Source organism: Erithacus rubecula (assembly GCF_903797595.1).
Source record: "Erithacus rubecula genome assembly, chromosome: 3".
NCBI classification, from domain to species: Eukaryota; Metazoa; Chordata; class Aves; order Passeriformes; family Muscicapidae; genus Erithacus; species Erithacus rubecula.
The window spans coordinates 120,548,067-120,560,829 of record NC_136689.1 but is presented as its reverse complement, the minus strand read 5'-3'; the positions used below and the strand labels follow the sequence as shown (position 1 = coordinate 120,560,829).

Below are 12,763 nucleotides of genomic sequence, written 5' to 3'. Positions count from 1 at the left end.
CAGAATTAGTCATGTCTGAGATTGCTTGATTTTTTTTGCCAGCCTTTTTGAAGGACCTCCTCTCTGCCTATGCAGCTCCTATCCTTCTAACTCCACCAGCTACCCACCACCTTTACATCTCCCTCCTACTCCTCTGCTGTGACTCCATGCCTGATCCTTCCCTTTAGTCAAGAGATTGTCCTTCATTCTCTACATCTCTCCTTTTGGACCTTCCTGGCCGGCCTGTTCTGCTGACTAGGGCTCCAAATAAAGGTTAGGTAATGAGCAAACTCCACTTCCCCAAATCTAAAATAAAAACATCTAATATTGCCCTCTTCTTAAATGCAGAGGCAGATAAATTAAACCAGAAGGTATTTGGAGCTGGAGGGCAAAGGGGAGATGAGAGGTGGGATAGAAGAAAGTACAGGCAAGCAAGAGCCACTCTTCTCCTTTGGAACTGTCTTTGGCTTTGTGTTTATTTTAGCAGGAGTACAGATTAATGTGAAAGTCCAGATTGCTTTGGTAATACTCTTTTATACCCTACTTAGTGATTCTTGTTCAAAAGTGAGTATATGGACTTGATTAGGCTTATGAACTTTGAAAGGTTTTTTTCAACTAATTAAAACCAAATAAACTAACTATCTGGAGGAACCAGGAATATCTACAGTAGGATTAAGGAGATGGAAAGTTCCTCTGGGTTTCAGTGTACTGGCAAGCTTTGAACATTCCTTGTACAAAACTCAACAAAAACTCTATTTTGCTGATGACATCAAACTGTGCCAAAAGATACAGCTGAAGGGGAGTAGCTGCTAGAACATTTGTTTCCAGTCTTTTTGGACCTACAGATTACTGTTAGCCTCCAAAATTTCCTACAAATCACAGTTTCACAATTCATACTTTAAACTAAAAACACTACAGAGGCACCAAATGGCTTCCACTCCTTATAGGACATCTCCAAGGCTTGAGCAGAGCAGGAGAACCACTGGTCAAGAATGAAGAAATGCAGAGGTGGGAGAAAAGTGCCAATTCAGGACTCTACTTGTGCTAATCTTCATTGACTCCAGCAACCAGAAACCCATTGGAGCTGAAAGAGTTAAAGTATCGAGTAGTTGGGCTCAGTTCGGAGTCACCTCGTGGGATGTGGATACAGATGTTGGGGGTTTCATGAAATCTTGTTTCCAATGGAGTCATTTGGTGGGAACTTTCTGTAAGAACTGCAGGTAAAAGAAACCAGAGAAAAACATCACTAGCTCAGCTACAGTGCACCAGTATAGTGGCATGTCAGAAATGGAGAAGAAAAGCAACACGAGATTGGTAAAATTGTAACCATCACCTGGATATTGCTACACTAACATGCATTTTGTCACAGGGGCCATGTGTACAAACTGAGATGGACTAGACTCGGCTAATCATGGACTGTCATACAGTGCAGACAGAAGTTGTAGGATAAAGAGCTTAAAGGAGGTTAAAAAAAGTTAAATCAAGAGAGGAACCCAACAGCTGGCAATAATGAAAGGTGGGATGAAAAAGGATCAGCTCTGAGGATTCATTGGATGGATACACGTGGAGATAATAAACTGAGTTATAATCTTGCCAAAGATTAGGTGAAAATGAAAATGCTGGTGCTACTGCTGTATTTGGATTTAAAAAAAAAAAAAAAAAAAAAAAAAAAAACAACAAAAAACCAAACCCAAGCAACCAATCAAGCAATAAACCAGCACTTTCCTGCACAGGCAAATCCTGGCTTGGATACACCAAATGCAGATCCAGGCTCAAACCTTGAGCCAGCCATGCATCTGACAGCACTGTTGATGCAGAATGGCATATGGGGTTTGAACTTATTCTCAGGAAGTAAGAGCTCATCGGCTGTTAAGTCAGTCCTTATACATGGGTGGAAACTTGTAGTAAGTGTGCAATTCCCTAAAAAAAAAAAAAAATCCCCAGAGATCTCAGGTATTTTGCTTTTGCAGCCTTTCCTGCCTTTGCTCTTACAGAGCCTTTCACTTGCAGTCCTTGTGCTTCCCTACATGACGTAAAAATACGATCATTTATTTTGCTTTAAGACCTTGGTCCAACATCAAAAAGGCACCGGTAACTATGCCGAGGCTCCTTTCGCCAAAATACCTGCCTTCTTTAGTCACGCTCACTTAACGAGGAGAGGGGGGAGAAAAAAAGAAACAACAAGACCAGGAGGCTTCAATTCCTCGGTTTTTCCTCCTTTTCAGGCCGGCCAGCGGAGCATCCTCCAGCCGCGCAGCCCCGGTGCAGCGGTCGGGGCGGCGGCCCCAGCATCAGCATCCGCAGCGCCGGCGCGGCCCCGGCTGCTCCCCGCTGCTCGGGGGCGGCCAGGAGCCCGGCGGTGCCGCAGGGTGGGCAGCGGAGCGGGGCGCTGCGGCGGCGGGGGCAGCCGTGCCCGGAGCCCCGCGGGGAGCGTGCGGTGCGGTGCAGTGCCGTGCTGTGCCGCTCTGCGCCGTGCCGTGCCCCGCTCGCCGCCGGCCCGCGGCGCCGCCGCATCCATCGCTCCGCCGGCGGCTCCGGCGGGCGCGGGGACATGCGCAGTGCCCGCGCCGCGCTCCGCGGCCGCGCTCCGGCCCCTCCGCCGCCCCCGAGCCTCCCGCCGGGCGGAGGAGGGGGAGGGAGGGACACAGCGGGAGGAGGAGGAGGAGGCGGGTAGGGAGAGAAAAGGAGAGAGACGAGAGACGCGCCGCAAGTTGCTGCCTGTGCTCGCCGCTCCGCGGGCTGGCCGCTGCCCGGCCGCAGCGGGAGGCGGCATCCAGGGCGCGGGGCCGGCGCCTCCCGGTGAGTTGGGGCGGTGCGCGAAGTTGCCGTGTGGGTGTTTGGGGCGCTGGCGCAGTGGCTGCGGCGGCCGGCGGCGGGGCTGCCCTGGCTGCCCGCGGTGCTGCGGGCGGCGGCAGGAGCGGCACAGGTGCGGGCACGGCCCGGCTCGGTTCGGTTCGGTTCGGCGGGTCAGCCGTGCCCATCGCCGCGCGGAGTTACCGCGCCTCCCCGTAACCGCATTTCCATTGAAATCCGATTACGCAGTGACAGGCTCTGGTTTGTTTCGCTGTGGCATCTGCTCTGGGGAAGTCTTGAGGAGGAAGGGGTCGCTGGGGCGAGCGGAGCTGCGAGCGCAGATTGTCCCTTTGGCACCGTGTGCTGCGCGGAGCTTTGCGCTCTCGGTGCCCCGGAGAGGGAAAGGAGAAACTGACCCGCGGTCACACCACAAAGTTGTGCAGCTCGAGATGCTGCGGACGCTAATGGGCCAATTAGATAAATAAACAAACACAGTGATTTATAGGTGTCTGAACTATACTGCTTTGAACTATAGAGCTCTTTAACCTTTCTTTCTAATCTATTCTTCAGAGATTTGGTTTTAAGGAGAGTAATGTATTCTCTGTGATGCTGAATACACGAGTTGATTACATTTGTAAAAGGAATGGCCTTTGAAATAGTGTTAAACCCTTAGCAGTAAATGCAGGAAAAGAGTGAGACAGAGGAAAAGCAAATACAAAATTTTGGTAGAAAATATTTTCCTCCTTTCTGGCAGCCTAGGAAGCCTAGCAGCTGTGCTTGATTAACATTTATCCAGAGTTCTTATTTTATTAAATTAAACTTCAAAAAACAAGTGTGCTGTGTAAAACCAGAGGCAAATCCTCCTTAGTCCTCTCAAAGTCTGTCTGTGTTGCAGATAAGTGATGATTTGGGCAGCATCTGTTAAGAGAATTTGTAGAAGCAAACATTGCTAAAGATACCCAGTAGGTAAATGGAAGTACATTGTCATTGTATTTGTTTCTCTTAGGTGATGAAGAACAAGACATTTGAAATTCCAGGAAGTTTTATTTTGCATCTTTAAAAAAATTTTAGGTGCACAGCTTCATTATAGCGAAAGTGCCTCCCCTATTTGGAAAAGTGATTAATAGCTTATTTAACAAGGGCCAAATTCTGCAGCTTGTGGGGTGTCTCCTGTAAGGGGTGAGTGAATTTGCACTCGTTGAAAAAGAAAATAGTACAGCATGTGTAACAACTTGCAGGCCTGAAGTGCTAGAGCAATTTTATATTTAACCAGCATTTCAACACAGATTTTTATTAACATAAAATCAATATTCAGGTCAGCAATGAGGATCTGCAACTTCCAAATGAGAACCTGATCTGGAGGCAACACATTGCTTGTACGAGTAAAGGTTGTGGGATATGACAGTTACCAAACTCACCTATCTTTTGTTTGGTTCCTTTATTGAGGTGGCATTTAATGAGGAAAAGAAACTGGTAATCCATTGTGTTTTAAGAGACAGTGCTCCCTCGTAAGCCTCATTGCCGGGCATTTGAGAATGAATGTGGCTTTAGATCAAGTGTTGTATACAAATGACTACTACTAGATTAGTTCTGAATTTATTCAACTGTTAAAATTATATTGATCAGAAAATGGCAACTGGATTCCAAGTCTTAAACAAGGAGTTATTGATGATCTGAGAGTTAATTTATATTTTAGGGAGCACTGAGGAGTCCCTAAGGAAAGTAATCAAGTTTTTTTTGCTGGATGTGCAGTGGCATTTAGTTAAGGAGCCCTCTTTCCTGGGTTTCCAGGCACTGGGAACTTCATTGACACACAAAGGAGTTAAATTGAATTTAAGAGCTCATTGATGCCCATGGTAAAGTGCAGTAGAGGTCAGTGGCTGGAACAGGACAGTTATTTTACTTCCAGTACGGATGGGGATAGAGAGGCTTTTTCAAAGTAGTTCCAAACCCATGTAATTTATAACTGTAAAACATAATGCAAGAATAAGATTAATAGACCAAGAGGACTCAAAACCATGTGACAATTAAAACAATAAGTCATTCAGCTGGTATTACCCAGGCCCCTACAGCAGTGCCTCTGCTCCCAGGTCCTGAGAGTGGGGCAGGTTTCAGGCACAGGATGCGAGGGTAGCTCTGTCCTGGAGCAGCAGTGGGGAGGGGCAGGTGTCCTGTAGGTTGTGCTGTGCTTGGGAGGGAGCCCAGGCAGGGTGGAGGGCTGCAGAGTGCTGCCATCACCCTTATCCCCAGGCTGCTGAGCTGAGCTGAGCTGGGGAGTTTGGATGCTCTTTGCTGAATGCATGGCAGCTGCTGGCCCAGGTCCTGCAAGGAGCCAGCTGGGAGAGGTGCTGGATGGGCCCTGGTTGCACAGCCTGCTGCTTGCTGCCCATCCCAGCATCCCAAGGATGCCATCAGTAGCAGGCTTTATACTGTGTATAGTAATGCCAAAAAAGTTCTGGTGAGGGAAGAAGCTCAAATTTCTTCCACGGGAAAATGGTCTATTTGTAAATGTTCATGTGATAAGACACTGCTTGCATGGAGTGAAATATGGAAAGGGCAAGCAGTGTACACTCATTTATGCAATACTACCAGAAGTAAACCCTAAATTTTGAAACCACTATGCAATCATGTTGGCTCATGGAGGACCTGTGAAAGCTGCAACACAGATGAGGAAGCTGAATCTTGATTTGGCTGCCAGATTACTGCATTTAGTTGAGGTATCCTTGGTTGCTGTTCCCCCATCTCCATCCTGGCACCCCTCATGCTCTGAATTGCTATGCAGTGCCAGGGGTTCTCCATCAGTCGCTCATTCCCCCTGGTCCCTCACCTCCCAAAATCCCTGTGTGCCATGCCAGCAGTGGTGCCCTGCTTGTGAGCTGGGGTGAATGACAGCCTGCAGGTGTTGTGTGACTCACTCAAGGCTCCAGACTGCAAACCCCTCTGCACTTTCATTCTGTTCAGAGTTTCTTCTCTTGTGGTGAAGCAGGTTTTTTGGCAGCACTGTGCCCTTAGTTACCTGGCCTGGGGTGGGCAAGCTGCAGGTGGTGGGACCTCCAAAGCTTGCTCTGAAGAAGGTGCACCAAGCACAGCTGTGAGGTGGATGACGAGCGACAGGAGGTGTGCCTTTGCTTCATGGATGTGATATAACCCAGTTTTAATTAAAGCAGCCACAGCAGATTATTAGGGTAGATAAATACTGCCTTGTTACAGCCCTCTTGGGTCGTATGTAAGCAGTATTCGTTTTAGAAAGGATGAATGAATAGTCAGTGTGAAGGATAAAGATCAGCATTGTTAATCACTCTGGAAGTCTTCCGTGGGAAAGTGTAAACTCATGAGGAAAGATAGCGCCCATAAATGTCATTTAAATATTTAAATAACTTGAGGATACAATTTTGATAATAAAGGCATGCAAGTACCAAGTTATGTTTGGGCTCCTGTCAAAGATAAATGGGATTTGTACAGTTGGCTTTGATCACTGGTAGGCTGTGCTTCTACTTCATACTTTGCTAGCAGTGAGGAAGAGCTCATTTTCAATGCCACCTGTGGGGACAAAAAAAAAAAATCTAATTTTTCTTGTCAAAACACAGAGAAAAACTTTAGAAACTTGGGAGGCTATGTTTGCTTAAGGTGTTGAGCTTTGGGAGGTGGTGTTTGTGGGTAAGCAGTGTGCCAGGTACCTTTATCGGGGCATGAGTCAGGGAACTGAGCATCCAGCTGCAGTTTGATGCTGTTGATACATCTGCAGGGTGAGAAGCATGACTCCATGTGGGAAAGAGTGGTTTCCACCCCCATTAATAAGCAGAAATGATAGGAATTGTTCCTCTTCTGTTCCTTGATTTTGTAATTCTCACTAAAGTTTCTTTTGCCCTTTTGTACCTCTCAGAATGTCTTACAACTGTTGAAAAAAAAATCGGTGAGCTTTCATGTAAATGTGATGAGGATGAGCCTTTGAAAATATATCTAGCTGATGTTGATGAATAAACAAACTTGGCCAGGGTAAATCTTTTCATCTAACTTCAAGAGCCACGTTGTAATGAAGTAAATATAGATGTACTTAATGGGCTTCTTTCATCCAAATATATAGCAAACCCTTTAAAGTAATGCAAACACATCTAAAATGGATTTCTAAGTGACTTTTTTTTTAGCTTTGTTTTCTTATTATTGGAGCAGTTTAGCCTACCCAGGGTAGGCCAGGAATGGAGCTTGCTCCTGGAGCTATGCAGATGCTGAGGTGGTTGCTGGACTAAAGGGGGGAGGGCAGCAGGAATGTGAGAGACCTGACTCTTCTCCTGGGCTGTTGAGCAGTAAAGGCAGGAAATGCTCATCCCATGTGTAGCTGAAAACAGCTTGCAGACAAGGCTCCAAGACAAGGGGACCCTGCAGTGCCTCTGTCTGTTCTCCCTGGGCTGTGCTGAGCCCAAGAGAGCCCCCCAAGCTCAGGATGACTGGCTGCCTTCCTCTGGGGCCACCTGTGCAGGGCATGCCACTGCTTGGCCAGGTGCACACCTGACTGGGGGCTTGCTCTGCTGGACACATCCTGGGGTGCCCCAGGTGGGGTCCTGGCTCTGAGTACCTGAGCTGGCTGTTAAAGGTGGCCTCGGGGCAGCGTGACAAATGCCATAGGCAATCATTCAAGTGTGGCTGCAGTGGTGGTGGTGGCTTTGGCAGCATCCTGTTGGTTGGAAGCTGTGGGAAACAAGCTCAAAGCACAGTTCTGCAGATCTGGGCATTCACTCTGTGCCAGTGGATTGGGTTTCATTTCAAGTCTTGCAGGATGACTGTTTTCAATGATAGCATTTGTAAACAGATTAATGACTTTTTGTGCTAAGCCTGTCTTGCACATACAACTGTTTGGTTTCACTGCCCTTGCTTGTAAAGAATGTGTAATGTTTGTCTTTCCCATATCATGGAAAGTTTTCAGATCTTCTCTTTAAAAAGCACAGTAGTAAAAAGGTTTTACTTAGTCTTAGCAAGTCTTAGTTTTGAAAAGGATAAACACTATTCTGGAGGAAAAGACCTTTACTTGGTCTTATCTTTTCTTAATAGGAAAAGTTAAGATTTGTTTAATCCCATTGTGGAATAAAATCCCATTCCCAGCTGGGCAATATTAGAATTTGAGTACTAGACTATTTAGACAACTATATAAGCATAATTGCAGAAATTCTTCAGGATGATATTTTTCTTTGCTAAGATCTTGATGAATAGGATATACTGTAAAGAATTATTTCTGTGAGCCTTAGAGGACTTTTGTGGAACAGATTTAAATCTAGATCATTGAACTTTGGAAAACATGATGGTGATTTACTGATGTCCAGACTGAACTCACTGTTTGACACCTCGAATTACAAGACCAGTCCAGTTCAGCCCGCATCTGGGTGTGTTGTGCCGTGTGTACAGGAGTGAAATGTATTAAAAACTGCTCAGCTTGGGATGTGTTCATCTGGGGATTTGCTCATAAATAATTGATAACCCTCTGAAACAAAATCTCTTCATTACTCCGTGGATTGCTCACCTCTTCCCTCCCGCTCTCATTGTTCTCGCAGGCGGGGGAAGAGGAGGCGCTGCTTTAATGAAGGTGCACGTCAGCCTCTGCTGCTCCTTCCAAAGGTCATGCACTAAACAGTGCCAGTGAAATGCTTGACAAAGATAAACATTTTATGGAGATACGTGGCATTCCAGTGTTTTGGAGGAACCACTAAGCTGCTGTATTTAGGACTTCTTTGCATCCTAGCACAGAAGCCGTGCATACTGTGAATTACAAAATCAAGAAATGTTTGCATCTAGTGTGCTGCAGGATGGGACATCAAATTAAGGTTGTTTGCTGTGCAGTACCAATTACAGCTGTAATATTTGGGCTTGATCTTTCATGATTTTACTGCTAATTAATAATACCACTAAGCATCCTTGCTCAGGCTGTTTGCTGCAAATGGGACAAGTCTTGGTGAGAAGTGCTTTCTCATTGGAACAAGAGTGAGTTCCCATTTATCAGATATTGATGCATAGTGATGAATTTACTTTTCTGCAAAAGGAGAGCCATTCTGTGTCCACTGACCTAAAGTCTGAGTTGGCCTCACAAAATCTTGTTTTAATGGAGAAAGTGTCATAATGCAAGTGCACTTCATCTTTTTGATGACTTGATTGCTTCAGAGTTATTTGCCAGATTCCGTAGCAGTCTTTAAAGGTGCTAATACTTGCTTGCATTTAATAGCCTAACTATTGCTAATGTACAGGAAATTATCAAATCACATACTTGAGAGAGAACCCAAAGACACCTTATTGCTGTTTTAATGTGAGGTTTCAGATGTTACTCTTTTTAATTGAAAGGTGAATGCTATAAAGGCTTTGTCAGTCTGCTGTTTCTAGATGGCAGACACTTTCTATGGAATAACTGGAAGTCCTAGAGTGCTGATCCCAGCTTTCAGCTTCAGGATTCGTAGCTCAAACTCTTTCTTTTTTTACATGGCAGAAGTATGCTCAAATGTAACAGTGGTGGTATCTGGATTTGTGTCTTCCAAAGAAATATTGGATCAATCAAAGAAAATGAGAGATTTTCTGAAATGGTAATCACATTCTGGCTGATACTAGAAAGAACAGAGCCTTTGCTCCTTCTCTAAACCACAAGATTAAGCTTGCTTATAAAGGATTAACAGAGCTCTCTTCTGTTAATTCGTAGTGGTGTAGTCGAAGTGCCCGATTCTACATCAGTGGAAAATCCGTTATCAATCAATGGGAATTTTGCAGCTGAAGCCAAAAGGATTAGAGGCTCATCGTTCAGAAGTGACTGAAGGAGAGAAAGCCCTGGATATGCTTGTTGCCACAGAGCTGTGAGCCACTGCTGGGGTGTGCCCACAAAAAAAATGGCAAAGGAAAGTGCTCAGTTGCCTCAGGCAGGCAGTTTCCAGGTACACAGAGAGGGATAACCTGAACCCTTCTTCTAGGTCTTGTGCTGTGGTTGGGGGGGAGTTAATGGGGGAGAGTGAGAGTAGTGAGTTGAGTAGGAGTTAAGAGCCATGGAAAGCGTTCAGGTTTGGGATAAGGGGTGCAGAGGAGCACTGGTGCCTACACCATGCTCTGCATCTGTCCCTGCTCAGGCTGCCACCCAGGCATGCTGGTTTGGGAGACTAGAGGAACAGGAAGGCATTGCTGAAGAGGTTGCTAAAGAATGGTGTTGTGGGTGATTTCCCAACAAACTGCACTGTCTCCAGAAGTTTCTTCCTTCAATGAATAACAGCTACTTTTCCTTCTGGAGAGGTGCATAGACTGACATTCAGTCTGTTAGAGCCTGCAAACAGGAACACCTGTGATTGCAGACTTACTTGAGCTTGGAATATTCACTGAGCACGTTTCAAAATACAGTTTTACTTGCTTTTGAAATGCTGTCAGAGAGCTTAGCTTAAAAACAGCTCTGATCCTGAGCCTAGCTGTGGGGAAAAGCACAGTTTCTGTGGCCTCTACTGCAACATTTGGTAGGTGCTTTTCCACAAATGGAAGCTAATGCTTCAAAGAAAAGCTGTTCAGATTTAAATTTACAGTTTTTACAACAAGTTGGTGGATGTACGTGTATTGTTTTGATCTGTTATAATAGGCAAGGTTGTGCCATTTAGTTTGGCAATTACAGAGATTAAATTAGTTTTTTTTACTCTTGTTAAATGCAAAATAATTGAACTCACACCATGGAAGGGTGGGGCTCTCGTGTTTGTAGTTTCATCATTTATTAATCTAACACATTAAATGAAAGGCTTTATAGATTTGCTTGCCTAAGGAAAAAGAAGAAGAAAATACAGAAAGGCCAAACTGGATGTGTATGTATTCTACCTCACACTTTGATGTGCTGTCAAATATTGCCTTCTTTTTAGTACACTGTAAGAAAGGACACTGCTTTGCCCCCAGAAGGGTAAATTGTGACCTCATGTTTAAATAGTCTGAGTAAGCTTGCATTTGTGTGGGCAAAGTCATTTGTGCAGTTCCATCCACACTCTACAAATAGGAATGTAATGTTGTAATCAGACTGGCAAAATAAACTACGAATGAGAGCCCTATAAAAGGTATATTTTGGAAGCATTTTGGCCATCTTCATTGACTCTCCTAGTTATAGGAGGGGCTGTCTCTTCCCCTAGCTCAGCCTTTTCAGGAGATGGTGTTGGCAGTGGTGCAATAACAGCTCTGTGGGGGCAGGCGTGCTCTTCTTTCTTACCTTCATATAGCTGGAGGGGATTTGAAAATTGCTTCTTTCTCTGTGTCTCTGCAGCTCCAAGTAGCCCTGACACTGCCAGCCATGGATTAGTGAAATAAATCCCTCACGTTTGTACTGAAGTGGAAAGCATAAAGAGCATTTCCTGCCTTTTTTCCCCCTTCTTATTGTGTCATTTGCTGGCTGGCACAGTGACCTCCATTTCATGACTTGTGAAGTGACTTGTCACAGAGCTTTGCTCTGAGAGTTAATTAATCACTCAAGGGAGCAGCAGCATGTGACATTATGCACGTGGACCTGAGGTAAACAGTCACCTATGGATCACCTATACTGAATGTGTGCCTCAAGTATTATCTGTTAATGCACTTTGATTTACATGATTTTCCTTCCCTTCTGTTTTATGTTTTCTTAACTATATCCTTGGTCATTGAAAGAGATGCAAACATCTAGTCACCTTTTGGTGTTTACAAGTATAACTGAATTTTGAAGAAAATATTCCTGACAATTTAGTACATGCAATTTGCCAGTTCATTGGGAAATGGTTTCATGCTAGTAATGTAGAGGTACAATAGTTTGGTTTTCCAGGGTATCTTGGTGGATAATCTGTCAAGCCTTTTAAATTGTTCCAGTCAATTATATTGACTGAAGTCCGAGAAAGAATTAATTTCTTTTTTCAATTTTTGAAGATTCAATTTCATACTCTTGATTTACATTTTGGTATCAATTATATGTTTTAATTTGTGTGAGTGAACCCTGAGGCTCTTACTCACTTGTGACTCCCATTTTTAATTTTGCTTGGCAAATCCATCTCATTCCTAGAAAGCTAATATACCAAGAATTGATTAGCATTAACAGTCAGGTGAATGATGGGGAGGAGTTGATATCTGGGTCTGGTGTGGGGCCTGACCAGTTACACTGATTTAATGGATGCTAGTTTCCAGGTGATCCAATTATTAATCTCCTCAACAGGTTTGGCTAAAACCACCCCTGGAGAAGAACTGGGGAAAACAAACTAGAAGCAAAGGATTGGTTTTCCACCAAAACAGGAAGCCATTATTATTATTATGATGAGGCATAATTAGCTATATTATTTACTTGGCAAAGCAGGCAGGCAGCAAATAACCCAGCGTTTCTGTGTTTGATGTTTACTCAGCACTCAGGCATAGGCTGCACAAGTAACACAGTGCAGTTGGTTCTCAGCAGGCACATCAACATCTGTAGCTGGTCTGGGAGGAGAAGCCAGTCTGTGAAATGGGTGATGTGACTTCCAAACTCCTCTAGGGGTGGCCCAAGGAGCTGGTTGTAGCTACCCTAAGACATCAAAGCCTCAGAGGTTTGGACCTCATGGTTTAATTTGGGTACCTGAAAACCCTTAGTTGATTTTTGTCACTTTTTGCTTCTCCCAGCTGTGGGAATTACTGAAATATCAGTTCTTGGACAGCGGTGAAATTAGCACAAGCTGTTAGTTTTAATCAGCAGTAAATATTTTATTCAAGAAACACGTTAAACAAGAAAAGTTTTTTTCCCTTGGTTTTCTGAGCTAGGCAGGAATTATACATTGCAGTGGTGTGATTCTCTTAAGAAGCAGAATTTCAAAGCCTTGGCAGTTTCCATGTTCCAGTCAGCATGATACGTGCCTTGCTCCATAAAGCAGTTGTATTTCCTGTATTAAGTATTAGCTTGTATAATTAATTACACTGGTGCTTTAAGAAGCAACCACTTTAAACAGCAAAGGCTTTCTTTTATTGGATTTTAGTGAAATGAGAAAAAACCCAACCGACAAAAAAAAAGAAAATCCAA

The 12,763-nt window shown here is 44.5% G+C and overlaps 1 protein-coding gene across 3 annotated transcripts in view; it reads left to right on the top strand.

The window, feature by feature from the left end:
• Positions 1-2,600: 2,600 nt before the first annotated feature.
• The window catches only part of PAG1 (phosphoprotein membrane anchor with glycosphingolipid microdomains 1), a 108,216-nt gene continuing 98,053 nt past the window's right edge, over positions 2,601-12,763 (top strand). For 2 of the 3 annotated variants that reach the window (XM_079300069.1, XM_079300067.1), the window contains exon 1: positions 2,625-2,778. The gene's annotated coding sequence lies outside the window, so the exon portion shown is untranslated. Of the gene's footprint in view, positions 2,779-12,763 lie in introns of all 3 variants that reach the window. The other variant, XM_079300068.1, reaches the window with a different exon arrangement.